This window comes from Liolophura sinensis, chromosome 7, assembly GCF_032854445.1.
Source record: "Liolophura sinensis isolate JHLJ2023 chromosome 7, CUHK_Ljap_v2, whole genome shotgun sequence".
Lineage (NCBI taxonomy): Eukaryota > Metazoa > Mollusca > Polyplacophora > Chitonida > Chitonidae > Liolophura > Liolophura sinensis.
The window spans coordinates 22,040,531-22,065,315 of record NC_088301.1 but is presented as its reverse complement, the minus strand read 5'-3'; the positions used below and the strand labels follow the sequence as shown (position 1 = coordinate 22,065,315).

General features: G+C 39.7%; 1 protein-coding gene and 1 long non-coding RNA gene across 3 annotated transcripts in view; both read left to right on the top strand.

The window, feature by feature from the left end:
* Nucleotides 1-1,654: 1,654 nt before the first annotated feature.
* LOC135471952 (uncharacterized) lies at nt 1,655-11,885 on the top strand. Its single transcript, XR_010444485.1, has 3 exons — nt 1,655-1,764; nt 8,993-9,171; nt 11,554-11,885. It is a non-coding gene; the product is annotated as an uncharacterized LOC135471952 (long non-coding RNA).
* A 10,774-nt stretch (nt 11,886-22,659) lies between these two features.
* Nucleotides 22,660-24,785, top strand: part of LOC135469660 (scavenger receptor cysteine-rich domain superfamily protein-like) — a 38,315-nt gene continuing 36,189 nt past the window's right edge. The window contains exon 1 of one of the 2 annotated variants that reach the window (XM_064748208.1): nt 22,660-22,784. The gene's annotated coding sequence lies outside the window, so the exon portion shown is untranslated. Of the gene's footprint in view, nt 22,785-23,408; nt 23,683-24,785 lie in introns of those variants that run through there. The other variant, XM_064748210.1, reaches the window with a different exon arrangement.

Below are 24,785 nucleotides of genomic sequence, written 5' to 3'. Positions count from 1 at the left end.
TGGCACATGTCCATGCAGTGTACTGGGTAAACCCAACCAGTATTTATACTGGCACATGCCCACCTAGTTTACTGTGTAAACCCAACGAGTATTTATACTGGTGTATGTCCACCCAGTATATTGACTAAACCCAACCATGATTTATACTTGCACTGTCCATGCAATGTACTGAGTACACCCGCATGCGGATGGTCATGGATTTCTCCCGGGCCCTGCCCGTTTTCCTCCCACCATGATGCTGACCGCTGTTGTATAAGTGAAATATTCTTGAGTACGGCGAAAAACACTAGTCAAATAAATGAATCAATCAACTTTCCATGCATAGCTTTAGCTAAAGGAGCAGCTATGTATGAAAGGAATTCCTCGTGTTTTGTTGTACAAATAAATAACAAATTTATATCTATATATATCTATATATATATATATATATATATATATAAAAGTAGTTCATCCACCACTTGTTATTATTTTATCAACAGTCAGTGGAGTCTAGTTATTAGTAATTGGTTTTATATGAACAAAGGACTTTTCAAAAATATTGCCCTCTCATGCACGATTTAATTAAGTCGTGAATGACATGGGTTGAACAAGCCTTCAGTTGCTCTAGGAAACACTTCAATCATTGTATAAGGTGTTCACAGGCCTGAATCAGTGACTGTACATAATAGCCTACAACTGCACATTGAACCCGCAAACAAGCTTCTGAGGCTTAATAGCAGGTCAGTGTCAAAGTAATTTACATGGCCCAATCTGTAGATATTTTCATCGTATTTTTTCTGCCTCAGCAGCCATATTTTCATTTTTCACTGATAAAGGCAGCTTTTTTAATAGTAACAGCTTCGGTGACTTAGTGGTAAGAACGTCATCCTTGAGGTCTTGAGATGCCTGAACGGGTCATACCAAGGACCTTAAAAAATAGACCTTTAACACTGGTATCTACGGTGGTCTGTTAATGCCTTTTTTTAAACCTTGAACCACACTCAATCATTAGAGGCTGTTAAAAATTTCGAATGGAACCAACAGGCCACCGTAGGTATATATGATCATCATAAGTGGGTGAAAACTTATGAAAAAAAAGTGTCTTGCACTGGTCTTTAAAGTTCATCCCGTTCTTGAAAACTCGGCTCCGTACCCGTTTCGTTTCCTTGGATTTTTCACCAACTTAATGAAAATCATGTTAAAAGTATATTGTTTATATACTTTTTAACGTTTAACACAAATTTATCACAACTGGAACTGAACCAAAAGCCAAAATATTCTTCATAGCCTTGATTTTGGTAGCAGTTGTCAAACTGTGTAACACTTTGCATAATCTGGCATGAAAAAAATTAGAACATGTCTGCATATTCATTTTATTTTTGTACTAGCGATTAAAAAGAGAACTCCAGAAAAAAAGAATCCAGAAAGGTTTTGTGGATGATAGTTCATTTTTTGTAAAATTGTAGTAATCGACATTAGAACCGGACTGTGCAAAGAGAAACTGTTATGACAGAAAAAACGTTGAAGGAGACCTCAAACTCCAAACAAACTAACGATCTCTATCCCGCAACTAAAAAATGTGTCATACAAGAAACAACTGAAACCAGTTAAGTGGTAATTCCTTTAATATAAATCTAAACAATTAAACACAAGCAGATCCGGGTGGGCTGGTTAGAGGGCTTAGTGGCAGTAGTTCCTTTCTTCTTCTCGGCAGCTGTTAACAGCATAGTATATAGAACCTGAACTATATAATTATTTCAGTTAGCATCATTTTGATGAATATCGGTAAGTATACATTGTCTGTAATAGGCCCTTTACTTCAAAAATAAAAGAAAATGACATTTTTGCGACATTTCATGAGCTAAGCTGCGAGTATGCTTCAACTCTGTTACCAGACATTAACCCTGTTACGGTAGATTGAGTTACGGAGTTGAAGGTAGCGGGATTGATATTTACTTAAACTTTCATTAGTGTATGTAAATGTAGTTGGTGGGTCACGTATACTATGATTGCTATTAAAAGAGGTATTTACAGAGTTTTTCTGCCTACCATATAAACATTACACACTCTCCTTGTTACATAACTACTTGTAATGAGCTATGCGCCCCACTGTCTTATGTTACACGGCTAAGCATGATGACCTATAGCCCACACTTTCCATGTAGCATGGCTAGGTATAATGATATATCCCACACTTTCCATGTTAACATGGCTAGGTATAATGACATATATCCCACACTTTCCATGTTACGTGTCTAGGTATAATAACCTATAGCCCACACCTTGCATGATACATGGCTAGGTATAATAACCTTTAGCCCACACCTTGCATGATACATGGCTAGGTATAATAACCTTTAGCCCACACCTTGCATGATACATGGCTAGGTATAATGACCTATGACCCACACTTTCCATGTTACGTGTCTAGGTATAATGACCTATAACCCACACCTTGCATGATACATGGCTAGGTATAATGACCTATGACCCACACTTTGCATGTTACATGGCTAGGTATAATGACCTATGACCCACACTTTGCATGTTACATGGCTAGGTATAATGACCTATAGCCCACGCTTTCCATGTTACATGGCTGGGTATAATGACCTATAGCCCACACTTTCCATGTTACATGGCTAGGTACAATGACCTATAGCCCACACTTTCCATGTTACAAGGCTAGGTAAAATGGTCTATGGCCCAGACTGTGCATGTTACCTGACCAGGTGTAATGACCTATGGCCCACACTTTGCATGTTACATGACTAGGTATAATGACCTACAGCCCACAGTTTCAGTTTTACATGACTGGGTACAATGACCTATGGCCCACACTTTCCATGTTACATGGCTAGGCACAATGGCCTATAGCTCACACTTTGCATGTTACATGGCTAGGTATAATGGCCTATAGCCCACACTTTCCCTATTACATGGCTAGGTACAATGACCTATGGCCTACACTTTTCATGTTACATGGCTAGGTATAATGACCTATGACCCAAAAGCTCCTTATATGGCTAGATTAAATGACCTTTGGCTACATGGCTAGGTATAATGACCTATAGCCCACACTTCCCATGCAGCATGACTGGGTAAAATGACCTATTGCTCAGTACTTTATTGTTATACGGCTAGGTATAATGACATATATCACACACTTTCCATGTTACATGGTTAGGCATAATGACCTATGGCCCACATTTTACATGTTACATGACTGGGTATAATGACCTATAGCCCCCACTTTCCCTATTACATGGCTAGGTATAATGACCTATAACCCACACCTTGCATGATACATGGCTAGGTGTAATGACCTATAGCCCACACTTTCCATGTTACATGGCTAGGCACAATGGCCTATAGCCCACACTTTCCATGTTACATGGCTGGGTATAATGACCTATAGCCCACACTTTCCATCTTACGTGTCTAGGTATAATGACCTATAACCCACACCTTGCATGATACATGGCTAGGTATAATAACCTATAGCCCACACTTTGCATGTTACATGGCTAGGTATAATGACCTATAACCCACACCTTGCATGATACATGGCTAGGTATAATAACCTATAGCCCACACTTTTCATGTTACAAGGCTGAGTAAAATGGTCTATGGCCCAGACTGTGCATGTTACCTGACCAGGTGTAATGACCTATGGCCCACACTTTTCATGTTACAAGGCTAGGTAAAATGGTCTATGGCCCAGACTGTGCATGTTACCTGACCAGGTGTAATGACCTATGGCCCACACTTTTCATGTTACAAGGCTAGGTAAAATGGCCTATGGCCCAGACTGTGCATGTTACCTGACCAGGTGTAATGACCTATGGCCCACACTTTGCATGTTACATGACTAGGTATAATGACCTACAGCCCACAGTTTCAGTTTTACATGACTTGGTACAATGACCTATGGCCCACACTTTTCCATGTTACATGGCTAGGCACAATGGCCTATAGCCCACACTTTGCATGTTACATGGCTGGGTATAATGACCTATAGCCCACACTTTCCCTATTACATGGCTAGGTACAATGACCTTTGGCCTACACTTTTCATGTTACATGGCTAGGTATAATGACCTATGACCCAAAAGCTCCTTATATGGCTAGATTTAATGACCTTTGGCCCACACTTTGTAAGTTACATGGCTGGGTATAATGACCTATGGCCCACACTTCCCATGCAGCATGACTGGGTAAAATGACCTATTGCTCAGTACTTTATTGTTATACGGCTAGGTATAATGACATATATCGCACACTTTCCATGTTACATGGTTAGGCATAATGACCTATGGCCCACACTTTACATGTTACATGACTGGGTATAATGACCTATCAGCCCACACTTTCCATGTTACATGGCTAAGTATAATGATATATATCCCGCAATTTCCATGTTACATGGCTAGGTGTAATGACCTATAGCCCACACTTTCCATGTTACATGGCTAGGCACAATGGCCTATAGCCCACACTTTCCATGTTACATGGCTGGGTATAATGACCTATAGCCAACACTTTCCCCATTACATGGCTAGGTATAATGACCTATGGCCCACACTTGTCATGTTACATGGCTAGGTATAATGACCTATAGCCCAAAACCTCCTTATATGGCTAGATTTAATGACCATTGGCCCACACTTTACATGTTACATGACTGGGTATAATGACCTACAGCCCACACTTTCCATGTTACATGGCTAAGTATAATGATATATATCCCACAATTTCCATGTTACATGGCTAGGTGTAATGACCTATAGCCCACACTTTCCATGTTACATGGCTAGGCACAATGGCCTATAGCCCACACTTTCCATGTTACATGGCTGGGTATAATGACCTATAGCCAACACTTTCCCCATTACATGGCTAGGTATAATGACCTATGGCCCACACTTGTCATGTTACATGGCTAGGTATAATGACCTATAGCCCAAAACCTCCTTATATGGCTAGATTTAATGACCATTGGCCCACACTTTGCATGTTACATGACTGGGTATAATGACCTACAGCCCACACTTTCCATGTTACATGGCTAAGTATAATGATATATATCCCACAATTTCCATGTTACATGGCTAGGTGTAATGACCTATAGCCCACACTTTCCATGTTACATGGCTAGGCACAATGGCCTATAGCCCTCACTTTCCATGTTACATGGCTGGGTATAATGACATATAGCCTACACTTTCCCTATTACATGGCTAGGTATAATGACCTATGGCCCACATTTGTCATGTTACATGGCTAGGTATAATGGCCTATAGCCCAAAACCTTCTTATATGGCTAGATTTAATGACCTTTGGCCCACACTTTGCATGTTACATGACTGGGTATAATGACCTATAGCCACAGTTCAGTTTTACATGACTTGGTACAATGACCTATGGCCCACACATGCCATGTTACATGGCTAGGCACAATGGCCTATAGCCCACACTTTGCATGTTACATGACTGGGTATAATGACCTATAGCCCACACTTTCCCTATGACATGGCTAGGTATAATGACCTATGGCCCAAAACCTCCGTATATGGCTAGATTTAATGACCTTTGGCCCACACTTTCCATGTTACATGACTGGATATAAGACCTATAGCCCACACTTTCCCTATTACATGGCTAGGTATAATGACCTTTGGCCCACACTTTCCATGTTACATGACTGGGTATAATGACCTATAGCCTACACTTTCCCTATTACATGGCTAGGTATAATGACCTATGGCCCACACTTGTCATGTTACATGGCTAGGTATAATGACCTATAGCCCAAAACCTCCTTATATGGCTAGATTTAATGACCTTTGGCCCACACTTTGCATGTTACATGGACTGGGTATAATGACCTATAGCCCACACTTTCCCTATTACATGGCTAGGTATAATGACCTATGGCCCACACTTGTCATGTTACATGGCTAGGTATAATGACCTATAGCCCAAACCTCCTTATATGGCTAGATTTAATGACCTTTGACCCACACTTTGAATGTTACATGACTGGGTATAATTATCTATAGCCCTCATTTTCCTTGTTAAATGACTAGGGTCTAATGGCCTATGACCCACACTGTCCAGGTTATATGGCTAGGTATAATGACCTATAGCACCCACTTTCCATGTAACACCGTGAAAGTATAATAACCTATTGCCCACGCTACCCATATTACATGGCTAGTATAATGGCCTGTAGCCCACACTTTCCGTGTTACATGGCTATGTAACCTGTAATCCCCATATAGGCATATCTTGTCTCTGACTTGACCAATATTGTCGTACAATATTGATTGTATCGCCTCACATTTCCCCGTGGATGAAATTTGCCTTCTATGGAAGCTTTTTTGTAAACAGAGTATAAACGCAGAGCTGTTCTCTCGCGTGGGCTGAGTGAACTAAATAGGTTTATATCGTTTAAAACATAATTTTTTCCTCGATGGGGACTATTTCCCAGAGTGCTCCCAATCACAGTTCACTATTTCTATTGTCTGACACCGCTGAGCTGTCGATGCTGCAGTTAAATTTTTACAAGGTATTTTAAACATATGTGGATATAATATGAGGACTATATTTAATGTGATTATCGATTTTGACTAATATTTGTTTATTTTAGTTGGGTTTTTAAAACCGTCTCTTGTCCTGTATTTGTTTCCTGGTTCTACTGTACGTGCACGGTAGGTTATGTTTAGGCCACTGCACACCGGAAACATTTAAAAGCCAATCTCACTACAGAAATGACATCTAACATTTCAAACTAGAGCACCTATAAAGTAAGATATGTAGCAGTTCAAATTTTTGGACGAAAATATTTGACGGCATTCCTTTAGATATGACGGCAACTCTTTATACATGAAACTAAGAAAAAACACGTCCACAAACACGTAGACGGGCTAGCACAGAGGTAAAACTGCCGTGGCTGTCTTTAGTTAAAAGCGTAATTTGAGCGTCTCTTATCTATATTTGGGTCGCATCTTGTGGGTTATCATTTTGCCTCTCACTCGAAATATATTTGTGATATTAAACCTTCACTGTGCAATAGCCTCTATTTTCGTGGCAAGATCTGCTGTACACGATTTTCCCACCACTGTTTCCTTTTTGTTCACATGTGTAGTCTTTTCCAAATCGTTAATGCGTATTTTAATTGTTTCTGTGTCGATTCGTTGTTCATGGAGTAGACCCTGTAATGTAAAAGATCAAATTAAATATATTAGACTCATAAACATTCAACAAAATACTTAAACGCTTGAAAAATACGTATGATCCATTGAAGCATTTGCTCATTTCCTGTGTTGAATAAAGGGCTATGAAATTAAAGTTTCCCAAATAGATGAAGGCAAAAAAAGCTGTTTTGTTTGGGTCTATAGAAACCCGAGCATTTTTCTTAGTGAAATTGCTATTTTATTTAACCCATTAGCCAAAGGGGTGATGAATTGTTACAAAAAAACACCAAGAGTTCTATAAATACCAAGTAGACTAAACAGTGAAGCACTTACTCCGTGGAGTGACCTAGGAGTTTTCAATCCCGCTTTAACATAGGCACAGTAGCAGTCAGCATAAGCTCTTTTGTCTCTCCAAGATGATGTGGACAGGCTTAATAGCAACTCTGCTTTTTCCAGGTAAGATTAAATGACTTTCCCTTATGCAGAGGGGAATCGCTTGGTGTCCAACATTGCGAAGTTGTATCTGCGTTCGTGTATGTTTAAACATTGCTAGCCGATAAAAGTTTGTATCTAGACTTCTGTGTATCTAAGCGATCGAAAAGTTACGCTGGTCGCAAGTGCCAAGGTGGTGTATACTATATATACAGTCAGTGTGCGACGTCGTGGTGACTAGACAGGCGTAATGTTACGTTCCCTCTTGAGAGATGGGTTCGTTTATTTATCTGTTTGATAATATCCAAGAATATTTCACTTTTACGAAGGCGGTCATCTTCATAAGTGGCGGAAAACTGTGTGCCCGGTGCAAACCACTGACTTTTGGCATGTTTCTGACGAACTTTCCCACTTCATGTGATGTACAGATATGAACACTAACAATCCTTATCGCTGATCGTATATTATTACAAAGCCTCTGCAAGCAGTGAGAGCGGTAAAATATGGGTGTACAAATCCTCTGTCCACGGCCGGGTAGAGTATATATGACCATGTTCGCTGGTTGGAATCTAGCTCTCGCAGACTCCACTGCATTGTACGATCCGGGAGTTTGAATTATCCGATGTTTGGCGAACTGAGGTGGCTTTGACATGAGCCTATCAATACACATAACTCTTACTCCAAAATGTGTGTTGACTCGACAGCTTTTCTTCAGAAATTTCGTACTTCTTTCCCTTCTTCCTGCTACTACTTTCACGTATATACGCGGATTTTTTTTTCTCTGTATGCTTACATTGTCTGTGATGTACACGTATCTCTATAAGAGGATGTCCTTCACAGACGAAAATCTGTATTTTACGTTTTGTAGAGTTAGAGTTGTAGTTTAGTGAATACGTTCGATCGGTATAACTGTTCAGAGAGTGTTAGACCGATGAGCAATCTGTGACTCTGATTTGTGACAGACCTGTGGTGCAAACTGAACGGCCTGTGACTGATTATATGGCAGGTCCTTGAACTGACTGAATCACGTGACGCTGATGTGTGATTATTCTGTGAATATTAACAGTAAGTCTGTATGATAGATTAATCTTTTGAGTTAAGCTCATGGAACGGATTGAGCTGCCTGTCACTCTGATATGTGAGAGGCCCATGGAGCCAACGGTACCGTTTGATTCTCTTACGTGACATGTCCGTGAAGCCAAAATGTACGGCATATGGCACTGATCCGTGATAAGGCCATAGAGCAGACTGAACCGCCTGTGAATCTGATGTGTGACAGGTTCATGAAACCGAGATGAACCGCCGTGACTAGTACGTGACATTCCATAGAGCAGACTAAACACTCTGGGTTATCTCAAAACGTCTTTTGTATTTTCCTCCAGGTCTGGTGATGTGTGTGACCGAGTGGGAGCATCACGTGCTGGTGTACAACTTCATGGACACCATGGCTCAGTCCACGTGCACCGCCCCTGGCGCCTGATGACCACGTGAAAGTGTGGGCCGTTCGTCATGACTGTAAATCCGTTAGCATTACTTGCGAAGAAGTGTGCGATAATGTCAGGTAAGTTGTAATATCTGCATTCATTAAGGCTTAATAGCTTTCCGCAAGAGTTTGATAAATATATGTGGTAAAATCCCATGCTCCGATTTTGTTTTTCCTTCTGGTACAAAACATATAGAGGAGATGCCTAGTGAATAATGTTGATTTAGCAACCATGGGCATGATTGCCGTTGTACGGTCAAAACGGCGTAAAACCCCCTTCAAAGAAATCAGTAACGTATAAAGACAAGAAGACACTTTAAATCGCCTAATGTACGCTGTTATCAAACTAACAGGTCCTCCGTAGCCTCGCGATTAGTATGCAAGTACAACACAATGACCCAGGAGGCCTTCTTCAATGCGATCGCTGTGAGTTCAAGCCCAGGCTCATACTGGCTTCCATTTCGGTGGTAGGTGGAACGGTTTGCCCATCAACCTGTGGATTATCGTGGTTTCCTCCAAACTCTGTCCAATTTCCCCTCACGATATTGCTGACTGCCGTCGTATAAGAGAAATATTCTTCAGTACGACGTAAACCTACTATCAAATAAATAAATAGCAAACCTACACCAGCTCTGGCACTGACATTCCAGCGAAACGCCAATTAAGCTTGTGTGATTAAAAGCAATTCTTAGCTAGCACTTTTTTACTTACTTACCATTTCTGCTTGCGCTTTTACAAGGTAACTAGACAATTAGAAACTAGATATTACAGATCTGAGACTCAATCTGTAATCTTTTTACAAGAAATTAATCTGTTAAGTTTAACAGAAAGTCCGTTGTCTTAATGATGCTAGAATGGATTCTGCTATTGCAACAGATTATTCTGTTAAATATAACACACATATTCTATTAATTCATCATGAAGATTCTATCAGACTAACGGGATATTACAATACAATACAATAAACGCAAATCATATTTATCTTCATGATACCTTCAACATATAAATTATAATATATTTATTTGCTTACTTATAATAAGCATAAACGCATATCTATAATGTTGTTATTGTTTTGTTATTTATCAACATATTTTGAGAAATTAATATTGAATTGAAAATTGTGAACTGAAGTGTTCCATTATTTAAACATTCGTTACCCAGTGTTTATGAATTTGACACAGAATACAACACGACCGCAAAGCATTTACACAAGTAACCAAATAAAATTCAGTATCAAAACTATTGTCAACCTAATTTTGTGTTAAATTATTTTTTTTCGTACGTAATTCAAACTTTAATTACGTGTAAACAGTTGAGCTCCCCATTTTGGTAGCGTTTTGCTGATGCCAGAGGTTTCCAGCTCCTTTAGCTCGTCAGACAGAGTTTGGGAGATCTCCCCGAACTCTCGCTTCCAGCAACGAGCGACCTTCCCGGCTCACTGTCAGTGTGGTCGCTGTTTGACACCCTGCTTTCTCACCGAAGCCTATTCTGATAATAGCGTCTTAGCTGCAATATGAAAGCAGCCTGCAGATGTGTTATTTTATAGTGCTATATTTTATAGTCGGAATTGTTTTCGAGAAACAAACGTATTCTTTTTATTATTCTATCCTAGTCGTGAAGCACGTCCGTAATATTTAGCATCGCATTTTAACACCCTCTGTAAAACACATTTATGGTTTCGTCGAGAATTAGGTCACGCCCCTAAGAACGTTCGGTTGGACGAAAAACCTTCGCCTTCGACCTAAAATATAAACTCTTCCACATCGATCTGATGTGAAACTAGCGTTAGACTACCCTGACACGAACATTTATTTATTTATTTATTTATTTATTTGATTGGTTGTTTTACCCGCCGTACTCAAGAATATTTCACTTATTCGAGGGCGGCCAGCATTATGGTGGGAGGAAACCGGGCAGAGCCTGGGCGAAACCCACGACCATCCCAGGGTGCTGCAAGACCTTCCCACGTACGGCCGGAGAGGAAGCCAGCATGAGCTGGACTTGAACTCACAGCGACCGCATTGGTGAGAGACTCTTGGGTCATTACGCTGCGCTAGCGCGCCCAACCGAACTGAGTGGAGTAAAAAATATCGTTTTGTGTTTTCACTGCGGAGGCTCGAAACACGAAATTTGTTTACTCTCGTTTAATGCTACATTCTATAAATGAATCTGTTAAAAGCAACATAATATCATATTGTTTCAGATAGACTAGACTAGGTTATGTTTATGTAAGCTATTATTATGTCAGGTAAATATTCTGAACAACAATAATAACATAATAATATAAATATACAATATAAAAATAACAATACTGTCGTCCACAGCATAACAGTTAAGTCTGCAGCAATAGCATAATCTGCCATCACTGAGAAAATATAATATTCTGTCAATTTAACAGATTAGTTTTTAGAGTGTACGTCGTCTCTCGTATATGCATTTTTGTGCATTCTTTTGCTTCAGACTAAGTTGCGATAATTCTCTGTACGTGTACAAAGAACCGAGGCTACTAGAAGCAAATCCTGTGCCTGGATATCAGCCCGATGCGATCACTCAGGGTCTCAGCATCCAACGCTTCATCAGTTCCGACGCCTGTGGCATTTCATCCTGTGGCCCCAACTATTGTTGCTGTTATGAATCGGCCGACCCCATACATCCTCTGTGAATGTATCAGTCGTATTTCCATGACATTTCATCAGGGGTTCACGAGTACAGATTAAACCCACTGTCAAATCTGCATTAATTTGGGTGTACCTCAATCACACACATTTTCGTCAAAGTGTAATGAATGAACTTGGAAGAAAAATAAAATAACAGATCTCATTGAACGATCTGATTAAACTTTAAATATGAAATGTTTGTGAAATTTGTTTACTGTCTGTGACATTGGTGTTTCAAGGGCGGGTGCATCGGGTCTGATGCTTGGGTGTATTAATGAGTCCTGAGTTCAATTCCACCCTTGTACAGGGAATCTGATACTCCCCATATACTACCTCTGCACCTGGGATTCAACCCGGGTCAGGTCATATAATACTTTAAAAATGTATTTTTTTTTATTTATTTGATTGGTGTTTTACGCCCTACTCAAGAATATTTCACTTATACGACGGCGGCCAGCGTTACGGTGAGAGGAGACCGGGCAGAGCCCGGGGAAAACCCACGACCATCCGCAGGTTGCTGAAAGACCTTCCCACATACGGCCGGAGAGAAATTTAAAAATAGTACTTGTTGCTGCCTGCGGTCAGCACTGCGAGTGTAGAGCAAGGTAACTGACTGGTCGGCCTGGTGTCAGCATAATATACCTGTGTGGGATGCCATGTCTAGTGTGTTTGGCATGATGTACCTCATTGGCGGCAGCACTTAGAAAGAAAGAACTCGCTCTGCCAAAAGACGACAATGTATAGATGTACACACATCTAGTGACTCTTCTTCGTCATATTACTGAAAAATTTTAACAAAATAAAACCCCAAGTATACATACACGTACATACACAGGTTGTCTCTGTTGAAAGAGCTCACGAATCTGATACAGACGACAAATTAACATAATCCAAAATGACCAATGAAAACGATGGTAACATCGGAAGTCGTACTATGTACGTTACTGCGCATGAACTAAGCGGTAGGGTGAATACGGGCCAAATTTTATCAAGTTCATAGACAGAGATTGGGTTTTAAGTGTGGTGATTATTCATGGTCGATTTTTGGTTGATAGGAAACGCCAGAAATTTGCCTGAGTAGTTTTTTTTTTCGTTAGAAATGTGTGGCTTGGTTGCCGACAACCTGTATCTGTGTAAGTTATGTGCATATTAATGAAGACACACCTCCACTTCGACCAGCAGAATTTGTAGTTCTTTGACAAGAATTACGTCACGTTTCAATCGTTTCAGAAAACAAGGTGTCTTTCGACACAGCATCGGGCTGACAGATTCCAAACGCACGGTTCCTGATGTATTCTGTTTGGAATTCTCCATTTTGACTAAAACTATTCACTAGGGCGATGGTAGCGTTCACATATTACCGCGCCATCGAGTTTGAATTGCCTCAGCCGTCTTCGGAAACATTCGGCATGGTAAGTTTACGTGTACGTTTGGATCACCTTGACACAGCACCTGTCGGAAATGCTGCTAACGAGGTAATTCAGACATGGCGGCGTGGTAGGCTGTGACAAACACTCAACTTTGAACGACTGATTTCACACTTTGTGAGGCTTGTCAGGTTTCCTCCACACATAAACCGGACCAAACGAGGCGTAGAGAAGGTTTCCGCCGAGTACTAATAGGTTTCTTTCAATAATAAAAACTGACCAAACGAGGTGTACACGAAGTTTCCACCGAGTTCTAATAGATTTCATTACAGATAAATCTGACCAAACGAGGCACGGATGAGGTTTCTGCCGAGTTCTAATAGGTTTCATCCACACATAAAACCTGACCAATGCATTATCACTGACTGTAGCATAAAAGGATACCTCTCTTGCTTAATATTCATAGAAATATAAATATTTAAAAGAAATGTTTGTATAACAAATGTAAAACACATAGCGGCACTACATAAATACCAAATTTAAAGTCAAGTTTTCATGTTGTTTCACCTGTTTTTTTTTCCAACTTATTTTGCTTCATATATTTTTACAACAATTTTTTCTTAATTTTTTTTGTGTTTTTCATGTTTTCACCTTTCATGTTTTATGCAGCATGGTCACACAGCAATGACTTTCTCATTACATAATTTAACACAGTTATACCATTAAGTGGAAGAGATATACTTTCCATGCTTTACATAGATGACATCACTGTTTGCATTGTGATAGCCTGTAACTATTATGCTGCTCTCACTCTCCTCGGAGATAAAAACAGTCAGGCAACCGTTAATACATGAGCACCACAAGTCCAATGTAAACATTCCATCATTTATTATACTTTAGATGACAGAACAAGCAAACAACAGTCCACCCATGTGTGGCGTACCTTATGTATTGTGTGAACGTTAAAAGGCCACAAGAAAATGAAAGTAAAACATGCTTAGCGTTTACTGTTACATTGAATAATAAACTGTCGTAATCCTGACGGAAACTTTAAAACTAAAACACAACCTCTGTTGTGAAAACTGACTACTTTTATCAATATTCGTTTTCAACTTATCTACAACTTATGCACAGAGAGGAATTACTACGCCTTAATGGCTGATATGCACGGCAGATAATATTTTGTAGCGAACAAAGCATTACAAATTGGCGTGAAATGAATCTCTGTGAATTAGACACTTTTATCCATTTGAAGGTATAGCAGCATTCAATAAACACTTTAAAACTTGAGTTAAAACAATGTTAACATTAAATGTTCACAAAGTTCGGCGTGATTGATGAGTTCAGTCTACTTATAGAGGTCAGTTGACCGAAGCACGTGGAATGAACTCCGATCTAGTTTATTTAGTGTCACATCTCCAGGAGGTAAAAATCATTACATTATAAAATGCAACGACAGTCTGTCTTACTGTTAAAGAGTATGGGTGTACTCACACTGTGGTTAACTGAAGGAAACGCTTATCCACAAAATCAATCATTTCCTGCCAACATCCCACGAGCGCATCCCACTGAATTCCTGTCTCACAAACTTATCAAACCTCACACACAGAAGAGTTCCACGCACCGGTATTACACCGTTACGAGGTAAAGGTACAGTTATTTTTTTCACATTGATTACATGTCAATATATTTGCGTCATTTCTTTACAAACTGTAAGAATACGTCTGGAGCCCTTGGCATCTCGAACAATAACTTCCAATATTGCATGCATACTGCTTATATTACACCAAATTCCCATTTTGAACTAATACAATTATAGCATTTAAGGTTTTACACCATGTCAAGCACTGGAACACGTAATACGCATTTTTGCATACAAAAGAAATACTGCAGCCTAAAGCCACAAAGGTAAAATTCCACGTGCATGTATATGTCGACTGAAAACAGTTGAAATTTGTTAGACATCTAAATAACATTAGGATTTTGGTTTCATACGCTGATTTAGAAAACTGCAACCTTGATAACAGCCACGTAAAGCATGGCTTCCTTTTAGTTCTTTCTTTTTTCTTTATTTTCATGTGCAGTGATGGAATCCCTAAATTTAATAAAATTCTAGGAAGATCCCAAGCAATGTATTTCTTTAAACAAAGTTTATAATGGGGTTTAAACAATGCTGATAAATTATAATAGTATGCCTTTACTTACTACAACCAATAAACCGGTTATTCCGTGATGTCGTCACTTGTATCTCGTGGAAGGTCATCAATTAAATCTTACTTCCCATCGAAATATCCGTCCAAAAATGTTTGCCATAAATGGACTTATATCGCTTCACAATGTGTCATGCATACAGGAGGGATCGCCTCATGAAGTCATTATCCAATTTACTCACTGAAACCCACATTCCCATGACGTCAGGACTACAGTACATGCCTCTTTGTTGAGTCAGATGTGCAGGGGTACTTTGATGTTTAAATTCCCCACACAAAGTTTGCCTGGCTAAAATCACAACCAGGGCTTTTATCATGTCATCAAGGCAGACCCTCTGGTCCGGATTCTCAGCAAGAGCTACCGCCGCCACATGCTCAAGTCCTGGCACTCCTGATACTGTGGCGATATCCAGCAACTAGATGCCAAGACCCCAAATGTCTGACAGGAACAAAAAATGGCCTGGCTCTCTTCGCCGATGCCCATAAACCCATAGAATTTATTAAACGCACCTATTTTCTGCAGAAACTCCATCACCGTCCCCTCTGTGATGACTGCGTCACGGTTTTCCCATAAGTATTTCTTTACACCCACCTCTACGACCGGTCATTCAGGGGATTAATAAAACGCCGCCTCTACCGTACCAATTGAGCTGGCTCCTAGTACCCACTCTGAGCCGTCATCTCGGAGCTGCACCTCAATGTCATCATTCAATATGACAGGAACGTCCACGTCGGGAACCTGGTAGCCTTGGGCATCTTGACATAATCCTGGCGGGAAACATTCCACAGTAAAACCACCAACTGCTCCACCTTCCCCTGTTGACAATTGATATGGGGCAGTTGTGATAGGGTTCCCACACCTCTCCTGACTTGCCTGCCTGTATGCTGAGAGGGTGGGGGGTGGGGACCGTTAGCCGCGCATCCACCCATCCATCGTCAATATCAGCTTCCGGTGTGTGTTGTGCCTCAAAATATCTTCCACGGGTATGGCGTCGTCGGATGAAACCATGTGGCTGTAGTATGAGTTATTTATCTTTTTTTTTTTCATTGTTCACGGAGGTAAAAGATTGCGAAGATGAATTCTTCATAACCTCTACAACTCTTGAATGTTGATGATTGTATGAAGCAAATCCTCTTGCGCTGTGCTGTACCTGGTGTAGAAGCTGATTCTGGAGAAATGTAAAACTATAAACATGTTGTTGCAAGATTTCACAATTTTAGCTCAGTCTTTGAGAAAACTCGCAAAGTTTACTACAGTCAATGGCTTCTTCCCAGTCGAAATTGTACGTGATGAGATCACTTTCGACATAACTTTTGACACTTGAACACCCCCCTCCCCACCAACCCCTCCACGGTTTGGGTGGATCTGATCACGGAGACAAGCTTATACTGGGTGCATTGGTTCATGGTGTCATGGACAACCTGGGTGCCACTATTTTTTGTTACTACATCAGCTTGAGTTACAGAACTGACCACGTCCATTTTGACCTGCTCCACAACAGACCGTACTGATCGGCCATCTTGTGTTATTGCGCTGACCATTTCGTGAGCGAACTGAACCGCCACTGACGTTGTATCGTGGGTGGCTTGGATAGCTAGTTCTTTTGCCTCCAAAACGTGCGATGTTGCTGTTTAGTGAAATTACGTTTTAGACGTTATCGTGTGTTTCACAACACTCACTGTCCAATGATGTGGAGCCGACTCTACATCAACCGTGTCGTTCTGGGTAGCACAATCTACGGTGTTTACTGTGAAGTCTTTCTTGACTCTTGTTGAGCCCACCTTGTATCTGGATGGAGTCGAGAGGTCATCAGAAGTTTGACTGGATTCGCTATTATGGTGTTCATCTGTAAATGCTGACGCTGTAATTACATGCGCCAAAGTACTTGGCTGGATAACCTCTGAGGAGTCCGAGTAACTATCAGCTTAAATCGGTACAGTCCTATGGGCTATAGGTGGAGACTTGACTGGGCTCCTCTTAGGACATAAACTGTGGCGGGCATAGACTTCGGTAAGACTCTCTCAGGACCTTGCTCATGGTGGCATTTGACTGTTGGATTGCCCTGGTTATGCCATCAGGGGGGCAAAGAACTGCTGGAGCAGCACAGTCTTGAAGGGCATAGTTTCACTGACTTTTCAGCGAAAGGCCTGGCTATGTTTCGTAGCTTGGGTAGGAATCCATGTTTCACTTGTTACACAGGCTGTAAGTTACACTGGTTAGCTGTGTTGTTACACGGGCTGTAAATTACACTTGTCAACTGTGTTGTTACACGGTCTGTAAGTTACACTAGTGAACTGTGTTGTTACACGGGCTGTAAGTTACACTAGTCAACTGTGTTGTGGCACGGGCTGTAAGTTACACTAGTCAACTGTGTTGTTACACGGGCTGTAAGTTACACTGTCAGTTGTATTGTTTGTTTTCCCAGCAAATTTTAGAAACAACAATAATACATTTTGGTTACACAGTATTGAAGGTTGGCTATCTTGAAGTAGGCAATGAAGAAGGATAGTAAAAATGGACAACTCATAGGCTCAGGTAGAAATAAACAAGTATAAAAAACACAGCTAAATCTTCAGACAAGAAACGAGTTATAGGGAAAGAACTATTTTCGCTATGGGATTTAAAATACCCAGGCAAATATGAAACTTGTGGTCAGTGGAATTTTGAGACTTTATTGTATTAAACAGTAAAATATATATACACTGTGCCGTATGTTATACTTTACTACAATTTGTGGATTATAATAAAGGACTCCTTGCAACTAGATATAAAATCACCCCACTTTTAGGGCAGCAGTGAGGTGTAATTTTTAAAGCAGCAGAACGTAAAACTTACTTGCCTATTAAGTACAAGTACTGAAGAACATGTCTGGTAAAAATTGGACCGATGCTATTTATGCTTTTTGTGTTATCAGAAGACAAAGGCAGGGTCAGAAGCAGAATTTAAGGCTTTTCCTTTGACGAATTCCCTTCATGATAAAAATATGATTTCGTGAACCAAAATCATTTTCACATAGTTAGTGTCTATTTAGGGAGTAGTAAGCTATGATGAAGTATCGTGTTGTTGAACCAATCATATTTTTATAAATCGAAAAAAAGAAGAGGAAGAAATAATTTATGAATTCAGAGAAAATCTACATTTTATGGATTCCGGATGAGGATATCTCGAATCGCGCGCGAACACTACTGTCCTCGTGCCGCGGGCCGCGAGAGGAACGGGACGGTCATGACCACGTGATGTAGGCGTACGTGCTATAGATCAATAGTCGTAATCTGGAGCGCAGCCCCTGAAAGAAATTGACATATTTGTTTGGACAGTCTCAAAAATTACACTACACTATGAAACGGACAAACTTATGGGCAGATATGTCAGCAACCTGCGGATGGTCGTTGGTTTCTCTCGGTTTTCTCCCACCATAATGATGACCACCGTCGTACAAGTGAAATATTTTGAGAACAGCGTAAACAGCAATAAAATAAATAAATAAATAAATAAATAAATAATCGATAAGACAGTGTAGGATGGCCACTGAGCCACAGCTATGACATATCTGTGTCCATCGTTGTCCATCGTTCACATTAGGTTCGTGGTCAATGTTTTTCATCTGAAGTAAGCAGCACCGCCAGTTCGAGTGTAATGTATTGATCACGTGATGTTCATTCAGTTTCACCGACAAGAAACCTTAGTACACGGCTTATTGAACTGCGTGTACTTTAATCTAATGGCCGCCCCTTCTAGCACTGGTTCCCCTCTTGATGTAGTGTTTTCCTGCATCTTTCTATATCCTTCTATATCTATGTAATATCTATTCATCCACGTCTATGTGTCTGTGTGATATCTTTCCATCTGCACTTACAATGTATGTTAATAATGAGACAAACCCAGAATCATAATGTGTACAAACAAATGGTAAGGATTTTTTCCTCTCGCTAGTTTCTTACATGGAATTCAATATGATGACTTCATTGTGTCCATTTCATGGTCCTAAGGATGTACATTGCACATCATATGTCCACTTCCGAGCTTTATGGAAAATGAACAAGTCTAAGTTTAGGCTGGTTCACAGACGCCCCGCACATCGTGTGTTACCTTACATGTACATTTAACGTAATGGAGACACCGACATTTTCTTTATATTCTTCATATATTGTCATGCTATATGTTTGATCCGTTTAAATATATTATTGTAAATCTATACAGATTATATACAGTATTCTTCCAATGAAAGCTCAACGCTATTTACGTCAGCTTACTGCATATCGTACAGTTACATTGAGAATATATATAATTTACTCATTAATTTTATTGTCCTTCAATACCTTTTGACTCCTCGTCGCCAAGTGGAGTAAAGTACGATACGACGATAAACATCAGCATAACACATGCGTACAGCATTGTTCAATCTTTCTTACTGCTTGATAACTTTCAATTCATGGCTAGTAACGTCTCTATAAATAGCTTTATATTCTGTTATCGGTATAGAGATTACATCCGTTGAGTCCAATCAGAGCCGCAGATTCGAAGAGGGCCGGCAGTTACATGTGTAACATTAACGCCTGGTGGAGTATTGTCCGATAAAACTAAATGATACTGATATCACTTCTTAAACTGACATCCGGTACAAAGTCGTCATGACGCATCAGACTGACAGAAATAGTGTAAACAAAACGGATCTCACTTTTCCGACGAAAAGCGCTGTAATCTGACGTACATCCATCAGTCATGATTAAACGTTTGGATGACTGTTATGAATGTTTAGAACGGCGTAAAAAAAAGGACAATGAAACAAATAAATACATGTTAGATCACTGCCTTTTACCTCATCAGGAAATACCATAATGTTTGTTCCTACATGAATAGAGTTACATTACTTAATTGCCGGTATAAAATTTCTGGATTTCTCTTTTTCATTTTTCATTTGACTGGCGTCGGTGACAATATGTGTTTGCCGGCGCCCATGCGTGAGCATTTACTCAGTCTTCCAGTTCTACATGACTTGCAAGCCTGTTGTCCTATATCGCAGGCCGTTAGAGATTTGCCAAGCATCGGGGATGCACAGCCTTGCTGGTGCACTACGCCCCCCCTCCCCCGGCCTCCGTTGAACTGAGCTACATCGTAGCTTGTTAATGAAATAGTCTTAATTATGGGGTTTAAAAAAAAAAGACAAAAAAACCCCCCCACTAACAACCAGTTTGAACCAAATATGCAAACCTGATTGATACCCCAGTACTGCACATGGGTATCATGGATATTTCCATACTTCGACAGTATGGCGGGTACGGTTTAGACACCAGCAGGTACCTCTAGCGACTTGGTGATGACATATTTAAGAAGAAGGGAGACATTTGCAGCAAAAACAATAGGTTTTTAGCTCGCAAGATCATCATCTTCTGCTGAACAGTTTAGCACATAACATAATGGCTTGAGTTTTGTGATTTTAATACCTCGCCTAGTGTTAAAACAACGCTGTTATAAGTAGTTAGGTGTCGTTTATTGTAACTTCCAGTAATGTACTGTAATGTGTTCCTCAAACATTCCTACAAGCCCAGGTTGGGAGCAATTGAGATCAGAATTGTGGTTCATTTGGTTATTGTGTCTTATGCCAGCAATGCTCTTATAGAGATAGGCTGTGCGTCATTCTGGATCAATCACGAGGGTGGTGCGAAAAGCTAAGTGAAAGTTAGCCTTATAGCGGAAAGGCTACTTCTCTGAAATTATCTCCAAGCTTAGTTTGACTTATTTTTAGAAGTAAAAAATGCAGCTAAATTTTGTGTATCTGTATTTAAGCTGCGTTCACATGATTTGGTTTGTCATCTGAGAATGATCGTGGGTTTCCATCACCATTATCCTGGCCGCCGTCGGAGTGAGTGTAATATTCTTGAGTACAACGTAAAACACCAATAAAATCTATCAATAAAATGTGTATTTTTCTTAATAAACAGTCAAAATCTATAGTGTACGGCCTACACTCAATGTAGTGAAAGCCGTCGTCCCACACAACAGAGATGTAGGCAGATGCCTACACTGCAGGCTTTCGTGCAAGTATTGTATCCATAGTCAATATAATATGGCGTAACAGGATGTCCTAACTGGTGAAATGGAGTTGGCTTACACTACATTCGTTTAGAATTTATATATGCAGAGTATCTTGGTTAAATACACAAAACTGCATCAAGTCGCAGCAGAGCCAAGGATAATCACTAAAGCAACACTCACACGATTCCATTTGTCGTACTGAGCCATCTAATTCGACTAGGCAAACGAAAACAGGTCAGATGTTACTTCAACGGTGGCCTTCAAACGTTGCGATTTGTCTTCTCGACTCGTCGATTTCTACTATATAGGCAAGCGAAAATTGGAAAAATACTGTTTGATAAGACGCCTTCGAATTCTACAAATTGTGTGAATTAATTTTGTCCTGTTGCACCCTGTACAAATTCAGCCGCCAGTGTTCCTGTAAAAGTAAAAAAAAAGAAAATAATGCTCATTTAAAAAGGAAGTCTGTTAGTGTAATGTATTCTATTATAACATAATGCAGTGTCATATTCAACATAATGTTTACCTGTTAGTCTAATGCAATCTTTATTTTGAATTATTTGAATATGTTTGCTTTATTTAACGGAATAATTTCCTGCCATGATGGAATAATCTCCTGAAGTAACAGAATACGTTCTAGCATCTATCACACAACATACGTTCTGTTAATTTTCAAAAAAAATTTGGTTGAGAGAAGAAATTTACAGAGGTGTAGACAAATTTTCTAATTCTCTAAAATATCTGTCTTAAATGTATCTCACTTGATGAATATCGTATTCATCTTTAATCAGACGTGCCACCCGGAGTTTCGAGTTCAAACCCTTTTATGTTTGAAGGATACATTCCTCCTGTATCATATGACCTGTGAAAAATGTTAGGCAAACTCTGTAGACATTGCCTTGCGGATCACTTGTCTCATCGTGTTCCAGAGGTACCAATAACACCTCTTTCCTTTCGAAACTTCTCAAGTTTACAAACGTTCAGCTCCTTAATCTTCTCCCGTCCTCGTGTACTCTAAATATCTTTTTTCAGACGCCTATATTATTGTAAATGTGATCCCGCGATAGTTGTCTTACATTTTCTGACAAGTCACGTCACACAGTAGGACTTTTTTATCTTCAGCAATAAAAAGGGTTCAATCTCACCCCTCCCCCCCCCACCATTAGAGTCTACAAACTATGTGTAACCCAACTTGTTGTTAATCATCGTTGAGTCAGTAGTGATATTAAAAGTAATGGGACAATTCGTGTAAATACGTTATAATGAAAGTACACAGCAGTAATCTGAATCCGAAAACTCCGATAACATCCGGTTCTCAAGCAGTTGGCTAGTGAGGGCCCATGTAGGCCTGCATCCATCAAAGAGCTAGTTATTGTCATTGTGACGGTCAGGTCTGTTGTCCAGTTGCCAGGCAGAGTTGGTGAGTTCTGGGTTGCTTTTTCTTTTTTCAAGTCCGTCGGGCGTCTCGTGTTTAGTGATATATAGCAATGCTGTATGTATATAGAGGATATGTAATGAGTGACCCGAACATATCAAATTCGAGCCTCCGGAGAGGAAAAAATGAAATCTACCATTCGAGTTTATTAAATTTGATATCGCGGGTCACAAATTTCATATCCTATTTATCCCATTCATGCCTTATAATAAATTTATAGCGGAAAAAATCATTACGATTTAAACTTTTCGGAAACTGCGCCGACGTCTAACCGCGTAGTGATATCACATAGATAAGTTTAGTGAAGCGACATCAGTAAGTGATCAGTAAGTACGAGTATCGAGTATATGTTATATGCACGACTGCCGTCAGTTTATAAATATAGCTTGCCACTGTTTACATATGCTAAGTTCAGGGAGTGCTGTCTGCCTCTACCTTAGGATATTCCAGAATGCGCTCAGTTCGGTTCCTGTTTGTTTACATCAAGTGTTCAAGAATTTTCTTATTCTGGACAATTCCACCAGGCTATATAAGACGGGAGAGAACAGAGAACGGAAAGGAGAATTATTGAGAGTTTGGATGCTTTCGCTGTGTATTACTTTAGTAGGCCTTTTGTGCTGAAATTTGGTGTCTCTATAGCCTCTGGCTTTGTTATATCCTATCTCCACTGAGCACTTGTTCAGTCTGAACTTGTATGTTTAATTTGTGCTCTTGTATACACAGTGCCTATTAGTACACGGACCCTGTCTGTGGAATTTTGTGTATATTTCGTCATACACTCAGTTATACTGTGGATTTTCCCTCTTGTGAATTTGCCTCTGAGCATTTATGCCTGTGTGGTATATATATTGTGGAATATATGCGTCCGTTTGGACTTGACACCGTAAGTACTTCAGTATTTTTATAGATACTGCTATCCTTTCTTGTTAAACTTAAGTACTTTAGTATTTGTATAAGTTTTATTATCTGTTCTTGTTAAGCTAATAAATTGTTGTAAAACAAAATCTGCTGGTTTTGGTTACTTTTTTGTGCGGCTAAACTGTCCTGTATTTCGAACAAGCCATCTCTTTATAATACAGACAGTTTGGGTCGTAACAAATTGGGGGCTTGTCCGGGAAGTGAATTTGAATTGGAATTGAAAGGATTTTGTGTAAGTTGTGTCATTTTTCTAGTCTTTGACTTTGTAGTAAATTTTGCCAGCAGATTTTATTCATCATGTCGGATTTTAAGCCCGACGAGTTTATGGAAGCGCCAGATCAGGATATTTTTGATGTGTTAAATAAGAATGATTTGTATGCTTTAAGCAAGTACCTGAATCTTAATATCAAAAGATCCTTACGTAAGAAAGATATGCAGTTTAGTATTGCTAAGTGTTTGGTAGAATTACAGGAGTTTGATGAAAGTGCATTAGATGCGTACAGGCCTGAGGGCGATGATTCCACTGTAATAAAACTGAAGGAGTTAGAACTAAAGGAAAGGGAAAATGAAAGATTGTTTAAAGAAAAAGAAAATGAAAGATTGTTTAAAGAAAAAGAAAAAGAAAGATTGTTTAAGGAAAGAGAAAATGAAAGGTTGTTTAGAGAAAGGGAAAATGAAAGAGTGTTCGAATTGGAGAAATTGAGACTTCAGAGCGAAATTGAAGCAAGGAAACTAGAAGGAGATAGGTCTGGCTTAAGTTTTTCTGATATGCCTCAAAATTTGACGTCGCTAGAAACATAAGATTGGTGCCACAATTTCGTGAAACTGATGTAGATAAATATTTTTCTACAGTTTGAGAAGATTGCTCAGAATTTAGAGTGGCCTAAAAAGTTTTGGACTACCCTTTTACAGAGTGTGTTAACTGGCAAAGCTATGGATATATACACAGAGTTATCAACAGAACAGGTTGCAGATTATGATTTTGTGAAAGATGTTATCTTAAAAAGATACGAGCTTGTGCCAGAGGCCTATCGGCAGAAATTTAGAAATTTTGAGAAAAGAGATCAG